This window comes from Chiloscyllium plagiosum, chromosome 12 (assembly GCF_004010195.1).
Source record: "Chiloscyllium plagiosum isolate BGI_BamShark_2017 chromosome 12, ASM401019v2, whole genome shotgun sequence".
Lineage (NCBI taxonomy): Eukaryota > Metazoa > Chordata > Chondrichthyes > Orectolobiformes > Hemiscylliidae > Chiloscyllium > Chiloscyllium plagiosum.
Window position 1 is genome coordinate 84,411,298 of NC_057721.1, and position 8,632 is coordinate 84,419,929.

Sequence of the window (8,632 nt, forward strand, 5' to 3'; positions counted from 1 at the left end):
GGGTCTATAATACAATCGCAATAAGGTGATCATCCCTTTCTTAGTTCTCAGTTCCATTCAAATAACTTCCCTGGATGTATTTCTGGGAATATCCTCCCTCAGCACAGCTGTAATGCTATCCCTTATCAAAAATGCCACTCCCCCTCCTCTCTTGCCTCCCTTTCTATCCTTCCTGTAGCATTTGTATCCTGGAACATTAAGCTGCCAGTCCTGCCCATCCCTGAGCCATGTTTCTGTAATTGCTATGATATCCCAGTCCCATGTTCCTAACCATGCCCTGAGTTCATCTGCTTTCCCTGTTAGGCCCCTTGCATTGAAATAAGTGCAGTTTAATTCATTAGTCCTACCTTGTCCCTGCCTGCCCTGACTGTTTGACTCACTTCTGTTCTCAGCTGTACCCGTCTTAGATCGATCTCTTTCCTCACTATCTCCCTGGGTCCCACTGCCCCCATCTTACTAGTTTAAATCCTCCCGAGCAGCTCTAGCAAATTTCCCTGCCAGTATATTAGTCCCCTTCCAATTTAGGTGCGCTCCATCCTTCTTGTACAGGTCACTTCTCCCCCAAAAGAGATTCCAATGATCCAAAAATTTGAATCCTTCTCCATGGTAAACACAGAGGAGAAATATTCATTGAGAACCTCACCCATCTCCTGCAGTTCTACACGATAGTGTCCACTTTGGTCCTTGAGGGCCCCTATTCTCTCCATAGTTGTTCTTTTTTCTTTTAATATACTTAAAGTACCTCTTTGGATTCATCCTAATCTCTAAGCCAAGGTTATCTTGTGCCCCTTTCACCCTCCTGATTTCCTCCTTCAGTGAATCCCTGTATCCCCTATATACCTCCAGGGATCCCCTTGATCCCAGCTGCCTGTACCTGAGCCACGCCTCCTTTTTTCTGGTCAAAGCCTCAATATCTGTTGTCATCCAGGGTTTCCTATTCCTGCCAACCTTGCCCTTTACCCTTGCAGGAACATATAGCCCTTGAACTCTAGTTATCTCACTTTTAAAGGCCTCCCCCTTGCCGAAGGTCCCTTCACCTGCGAACTATTCCAATCAACCCCTGCAAGTTCCTGTCTAACTTCAGAGCGACAAATTTTCTTTTCTTTATCTGCAGTGCAGGGGTGCTTCCTGACTCTGTTCAGGCTATGACTTCCACAGTGTACTAGCCATACTTTAGTCCACAACAATCACATAATAATACACAGACTCGAATTGAAATTCTCTTTTAATACCTCTTTTGTACATTCCTAGAAGGATATAATACAAGCCACAAAAATGTCTGCAAGACATAGATCTCTGCCAACAGGGATGGGGAGACATGGAGTTGTCATAATCCCAAAGTCACACTCTTTCTGTTTAGTGTCTGCTCGCACTGTTAGGTATTGCCTTCCATTAGTTCCATGTGGAATTGTCCCCAGCGAGCCACTGAATTTACAGCTTCAGTTAGCCTGTGTCTGGAAGCAGTTGGTGTTGAAATAACTTATTTTGAAATTAAGGTCTGAACATGCCTTAAATATCCCAGGGGGCAGGTCTATTTCTTTCGTGTAACCCACTTTCCCACCTAATTTAGTGTTGTTGATAGGATTAGGGTTATATATACAGGTACATAGAGTGCTAAACTTTGCAATTCTCTCCTTAAACCTCTCCATCACATTCTCTCTCTTGGAAACCCTCCCAAGATGCCACCTCTTTGACCAAGCATTGGCTCACTTCCCTTGGTATCTCCTTTTTTGTGCATGTTGAGATTATTCTCGACAATAAAGGCCTTGGATAACTGAGGTTGTTGCTCTTTCTTGTGAAACCTCTGGGGTTCCAATTCAGTGGACATGAATAGTGTTCTGGGTTGATGTGATCAACATGTTCCTGCACTGGACTCTGATGGAATTATGTGAGTGTCAACAGTGGATATTGACAGACAGGGATATGCTAGGCAATTGGCTATTGATCCATAATCTGAGTTCTGCCTCATGACCAGGAGCAGGAGTCCTGGTTGGTTTAAAGACCCACTCCACTATTTTCACCCCAAATAAATCCCTCAGCACAGATTCAATCAGCCTCAGGAAACTGTTTATCCATTTCAGAGTCATACAGCATGGAAACAGACCCTTCGGTCCAACCAGTCCATGCTGACCATGTTCCCAAACTAAACTAGTCCCATCTGCCTGTGCTTAGCCTATATCCCTCCAAACCTTTCATGAACTTATCCAAATGCCTTTTAAATGTTGTAACTGTACCTGCATCTATTACTTCCTCTGGCAGTTCATTCCCCACATGAACCACTCTGTGTAAAAAAAAAGTTGCCCCTCACCTCGTTTTTAAATCTTTCTCCTCTCATCGTAAAAATACGCCCCCTAGCTTTGAACTGCCCCAGCCTAGGAGAAGACCCTTTTCACTCACCTTATCCATGCCCCTCATGGTTTTATTAATGTCTAGAAGGTCACTCCTTAACCTCCTATGCTCCAGTGAAAAATGGCCCAGTCTTTCCATTCAATTTTTATAATTCAAACCCTCCATTCCCAGCAACATTCTGGCAAATATTTTCAGAACCCTCTCTGGTTTAATAATATCCTTCCTCTAACTGGGTCACCAGAACTAGACACTGTAATCCAGGAGAGGCCTCACCAATGTCCTGTACAACCTCAACATAACATCCCAACTCCTATACTCAAAGGTCTCAGCAATGAAGGCAGGCGTGCTAAATGCCTTCTTAATTATCCTGTTTACCGGTGAATTAAATTTCAAAGAATTATGTACCTGAACCCGTAGGTCTCTCTGTTCTATAATACTACCCAGGGCCCTACCGTTAATTGTATAAGTCCTGTCTTTGTTTGCTTTACCAAAATGCAACACCTCACATTTATCAAATTTAAATTCCATGTACCACTCCTCAGCCCAATGGCCCAATTGATCAAAATCCCTTTCAAATCTTAAATAATCTTCTTCACTGTCCACTGCACTATCAATTTTAGTGTAATCTGCAAATTTATTAACCATGCCTCCAATATTCTTATCTAAATCATTTATACAAATGACAAACAAAAATGACCCAGCCTCATGCCTGAAAAGCAACCCTCTACCCCCACCCTCTGTCTCCTTATGTCAAGTCAATTATGTATCTAATTGCCAAGTTCTCCCTGAATCCCATGTGATCTAACTTTACTAATTAGTCTACCATGTGGGACCTTGTCAAGGGCCTTGCTCAAGTCCATATAACAAACATCTACCATTCTGCCCTCATTAATCGTTTTGGTTACTTCATTAAAAAACTCAAGTTTACGTAACATGATTTCCCTCATACAAAACCATGCTGACTATTCCTAATCAATCCTTGCCTCTCCAAATGCGTGTAAATCCTATCTTTCAGAATCACTTCCAACAACTTACCCACCACTGATGCCAGACTAACAGGTCTGTGGTTTAGAGGCTTCTCCTGACAGTCTTTATTAAATAAAGACAAAACATTAGCCACCCTCTAGTCCTCCGATACTTCACCCATGTTCACTCATTCTACAAATATTTCTGATAAGCGACCTATAATTTATTACCTAACCTCCCACAATGTCCCTGGATACACTTGATCAGGTTCTGGAGATTTATCTAACTTTATGTTTTCTAAAACCTCAGCCTTCCACTTCTGTAATGTGAACTGTTTTCAAAACATCAATATTTATTTCCCTGTGTTGTCTTTTCTCAATTTCTTTCTCAACAGTGAAAACTGATGCAATATATTCATTTAACATCTCTTTCACCTCCTGAGGTTCAACACAAAGACAACTGCATTGACCTTTAAGGGTCCTATTATCTCTCTAGTTGCTTTTTTGCTCTTAATGTGTTAATAGATATTTAACTGTATCTGCAAAGGCTATCTCATACCTCCTCTTTACTTTCTTGATTTCCCTTTTAAGAATGCCTTTACATTCTTCAAGAGATTCAGTCCATCCCACGTGTCTGTATCTAATATATGATTCTTTTTTATTCTTGACTCGAACCTGGATATCTTTATTCATCCATTGTTCTGTAATCTGATTAACCTTGCCTTTCACTCTAACAGGAACATAGTGTTCAGAACTCTCATTATCACACTTTTGAAAGCCTCCCACTTGTCAGTTATCCCTTTACCTACCAACAATCTACTTTTGAAAGTTCTTGTCTTTTCCTTACTCCAATTCAGATTTGGAAGACCTTTATGGAAGACCTGTCCTTTTCCACAACTACTTTAAAACCAATGGGATCATGATCACTTGTTCCAAAGTGTTCCCCTACTAACAGTTCAGTCACTTGCCTTGTTGCCCAAGAGAAGGTCAAGTTTTGCTCTTTCTCTATTAGGAATATTTACATATTGATAAAGAAAATTTTCTTGAAAAATATTTAACCAATTCTTCACCATCCAAATCATTAATATCATGGCAGTCCCAGTCAATGTTTGGAAAATTAATATCTCTTATTATTACAACTCTATTATTCTTAAATATATCTGAGATCTCTTTTCAGATTTGCTCCTCAATTTCCATCTGACTATTGAGGGGCCTACAGTACAAACCCATCAAGGTGATCATCCTTTTGTTATTTGCAGCTGTACAAAGCTCTGGTGCAGCTGCATTAGGAGTACAGTATACAGTTCTGGTCACCGCATTATAGGAAGGATGTGGAAGCTTTGGAAAGAGTGTAGAGGAGATTTACTAGGATGTTACCCAGTATGGAGGGAAGGTCTTATGAGGAAAGACTGAGGGAATTGATGCGGTTTTCATTAGAGAGCAGAAAGTTGAGAGGTGACTTAATTGAGACACATAAGATAATCAGAGGGTTAGATAGGGTGGACAGTCAGAGCGTTTTTCCTCGGATGGTGATGGCTAGCACGAGGGGGCATAGCTTTAAATTGAGAGGCGATAGATATAGGGCAGATGTCAGAGAGTAGTGGGAGTGTGGAATGCACTGCCTGTAACAGTAGTAGACTCACCAACCTAAAGGGCATTTAAATGGTCATTGGATCAACATATGAATAAGAATGGAATAGTGTAGGTTAGATGGGCTTCAGATTGGTTCCACAGGTCAGTACAACATTGAGGATGCCAAAGGGCCTGTACTGGGCTGTAATATTCTATGTTCTTTGTTCTTTCTAATTTCAACATACATTTTCACTAAATGATCCCTCAGAAATATCTTCTCCAGTTACAGTAGTACTATTTTCTTTTGTCAAAAATGTCACTCCCCCTCCTCTCTTGCCTCCCTTTCTATCCTTCCTGATAGCATCTCGACCCCTGAACATTGAGCTACCAGTCCTGTCTTTCCCTCAGCCATGTTTCTGTAAGAGTTACGATATCCCAATTCCCTGTTCCCATCCATAGCCTGAGCTTAGCTGCCTTACCTGAAACATCCCTTGCATTGAAATAAATTCAGTTTAGTTTTTCAGAGTTGCTTTGTTCTCTGACTTGCTCTTGTCTGTCTTTTCTAATTAATTTCCTCTTTTCTGGTTCAGAACCATCCTCAGTTGTATTTCTATTCTCACCCTACTCTCTCTAAAGATTTACAGGTTCCTGATATAGATAGGCCTAACTAATCACCCACCACGATATTGGTTTCTTTCCAGCTCAAGTGAACACCATCCTTTTTGAACAGATAGAGTCCTACAGCACGGAGACAGGCCCTTTAGCCCAAACTGGTCCATGCCGACCAAAACGTCCATCCACACTAACCTCATTTCCCTGCGCTTGGCCCATATCCTTCTAAACCTGCCCTGTCCATGTATTTATCCAAATACCTTTTAACTGTTGTTAATGTACCCGCCTCAACCACTTCCGCTGGCAGCTCATTCCATCTGCGTACCACCCTCTGGGTAAAAAGGTTGTCCCTCAGGTTCCCTTTTATTCTTTCCCCTCGAACCTTAAACTGATGCCCCTCTAGTCCTCGATTCCCCAACCCTGGGGAAAAAGACTGAGTGCATTCACCCTGTCTATGCCTCTCATGATCTTATACACCTTTATAAGGTGCCCACTCAGTCTCCTATACTCTAAAGAAAAAAGTCCTCGCTTGTCTAACCTCTCCCTATAACTCAGTCCCTTGGGTCCCGGCAACATCCTGGTAAATTTCTTCTGCATTCTTTCCAGTTTAATAACATCCTTCCTGTAGCAAGGTGACCAAAACTGAACATAATAGTCCAAGTGCAGCCTCACCAACATCCTGTATAACTGCAACATAACTTCCCAACTTCTATATTCAATGCCGTAACTGATGAAGGCCAGTGTGCCGAAAACCTTCTTCACTACTCTGTCTACCTGGGACTCCACTTTCAGAGAACCATGCATCTGAACTCCAAGATCCCTCTGTTCCACTACACTCCTTAAGGCCCTACAAGTCACTATAAACTCCTACTTTGATTTGATTTTCCAAAATGCAAGACCTCATAGTTATCTATACAAAACCCCATTTGCCATTTCTCAGCCCACTCCCCCAGCTGATCAAGGTCCTGCTGTGATTTCTGATGACCTTCCTCACTGTCCACGATACCATCTATTTTAATGTAATCAGCAAACCTACTAATGATGCCTTGTACATTCTCATCCAAATCATTGATATAGATAACAAACAGCAATGGGCCTAGCACTGACCCTTGAGGTACACCACTAGTTACAGGCCTCCAGTCCAACAAGCATCCTTCCACTATTACACTCTGCCTCCTACCATCAAGCCAATTGCGTATCCAATTTGCCAGCTCCCTCTTGATTCCATGTGATCTAACCTTCCAGAGCGGTCTACCATGTGGAACCTTATTAAAGGCCTTACTGAAATCCATATAGACTCTGTCTACCACCCTGCCCTCATCAACCTTCCTGGTCACTTCATCAAAGAACTCTAACAAATTTGTGAGGCATAAGCTCCCAGATACAAAGCCATGCTGACTGTTCCCAATCAAATCCTGTCTTTCCAAATGCATGTATATCTTATCACTCAGAATCTTCTCAACTAATTTACCCACCTCAGATGTTAGGCTTACTGGTCTATAGTTACCAGGCTTTGCTTTGCAACCCTTCTTGAATAATGGCACAACATTCGCTCCCCTCTTTTCTGTCCTGAAAGGTATCTTCCCATTCTCCCTGCGTCCTCCAAGTGTCTTCCAGGTGCTCTGGTTTCCTCCCACAATCCAAAGATATGCAGGCTAGGTGGAATGGCAATGGGAAATGCAGAGTTACAGGGATAAGATGGGTCTGGGTAGGTTGCTGTTCTGAGGATCAGTGTGGACTAGATGGACCAAATGGCCTGTTTCCACATTGTAGGGATTCTATTCTATTCTAATGATTCAAGAATCTGAACACCTGCACCTTGTACCACCTCTTCAGCCACTGATCTATCTACCCCATCCTTTTATTCCTTCCCACATTAGAATGTAGCTCCGGGAATAAACCAGAGATTACTATTTCTAATGTTCTGTTTTTAACCTTCAACTTTAACACTTATATTCACTCTGCAAAGCCTTCACGCTTCCCCTAACCATGTCAATCCAACCAACGTGTAGAACAACCTCCCGCTGCTCGCTCTCCCCTTTCACAAGATGCTTCAACCATTTTGAGACGTTCTTGACCCTGGCACCAGAAAGGGAACATTCTCGAATCACACTCCCTTCTGCAGAATCTCCTCTCTGTGGCCCTGATGGGACAGTCCCCTAAAATGATTATTCTTTTAAATTTTCTCAAACCCAGTTTAACATAAGATTCGTCCTTGGTGCCCTAGATCAGATTACCAGTTCTGTCTTCCTCTGAGAGACAATCTCCTTCATCAGTTCCCAAAACAGAATCTCTGTTTGAGACAGGAATAGCTACAGAAGACTCCTGACCTACCTTCTTATCTTTCCTGACATGTTACCCCTCTGTCTGACTGATCCTGCTCTGTGATCATTTCTCTGAATCACCAGTCATCACACTCTGTGTCTCTTGAATGCATTAAGCCTGAAAAGACGATGCTCTCAGCTATACCTTATATTAGCGAGTTTTGAAAAGATTTGTAGCTCAGGTTGAGGTTCTGGATGTAAGTTAGCTTGCTGAGATGGAAGGGCAATTTTCAGATGTTTTGTCACATACCAGGTAACATCATCAGTGAGCCTCTGGTGAAGCAGTGGTGGTATGGCCCACTTTCTATTTATGTGTTTAGGTTTCCTTGGGTTGGTGACATCATTTCCTGTGGTGATGTCATTTCCTGTTCTTTTTCTCAGTGGGTGGTAAATAGGATCCAAGTCAGTGTGTTTGTTGATAGAGTTCCAGTTGGAATGCCACGATTCTAGGAATTCTCGTGCATGTCTCTGTTTGGCTTGTGCTAAGATGGATGTGTTGTCCAAGTCAAAGTCATGTCCTTCCTCATCTGTATGTAAAGATACTAGTGAGAGTGGGTCATGACTTTTTGTTTGCCCAGTGTAGGACTACATTGGACAAACAGGCAAAAAACTAGTCACCAGGATACATGAACATCAACTAGCCACAAAGAGACATGACCCTCTCTGACTAGTATCCTCACATACAGATGAGGAAGGAAACCACTTCGACTGGGACAACACATCAATCGTAGGACAAGCCAAACAGAGACACACGAGAATTCTTAGAAGCATGGCATTCCAACAGGAACTCTATCAACAAACACAGTTACC

The 8,632-nt window shown here is 42.2% G+C and overlaps 1 protein-coding gene across 1 annotated transcript in view; it reads left to right on the forward strand.

Annotated features, from left to right (window-relative positions):
- The window catches only part of LOC122554859 (cell adhesion molecule 2-like), an 802,068-nt gene that overhangs the window by 722,088 nt on the left and 71,348 nt on the right, over window positions 1-8,632 (forward strand). The gene's annotated exons all lie outside the window — the stretch shown is intronic.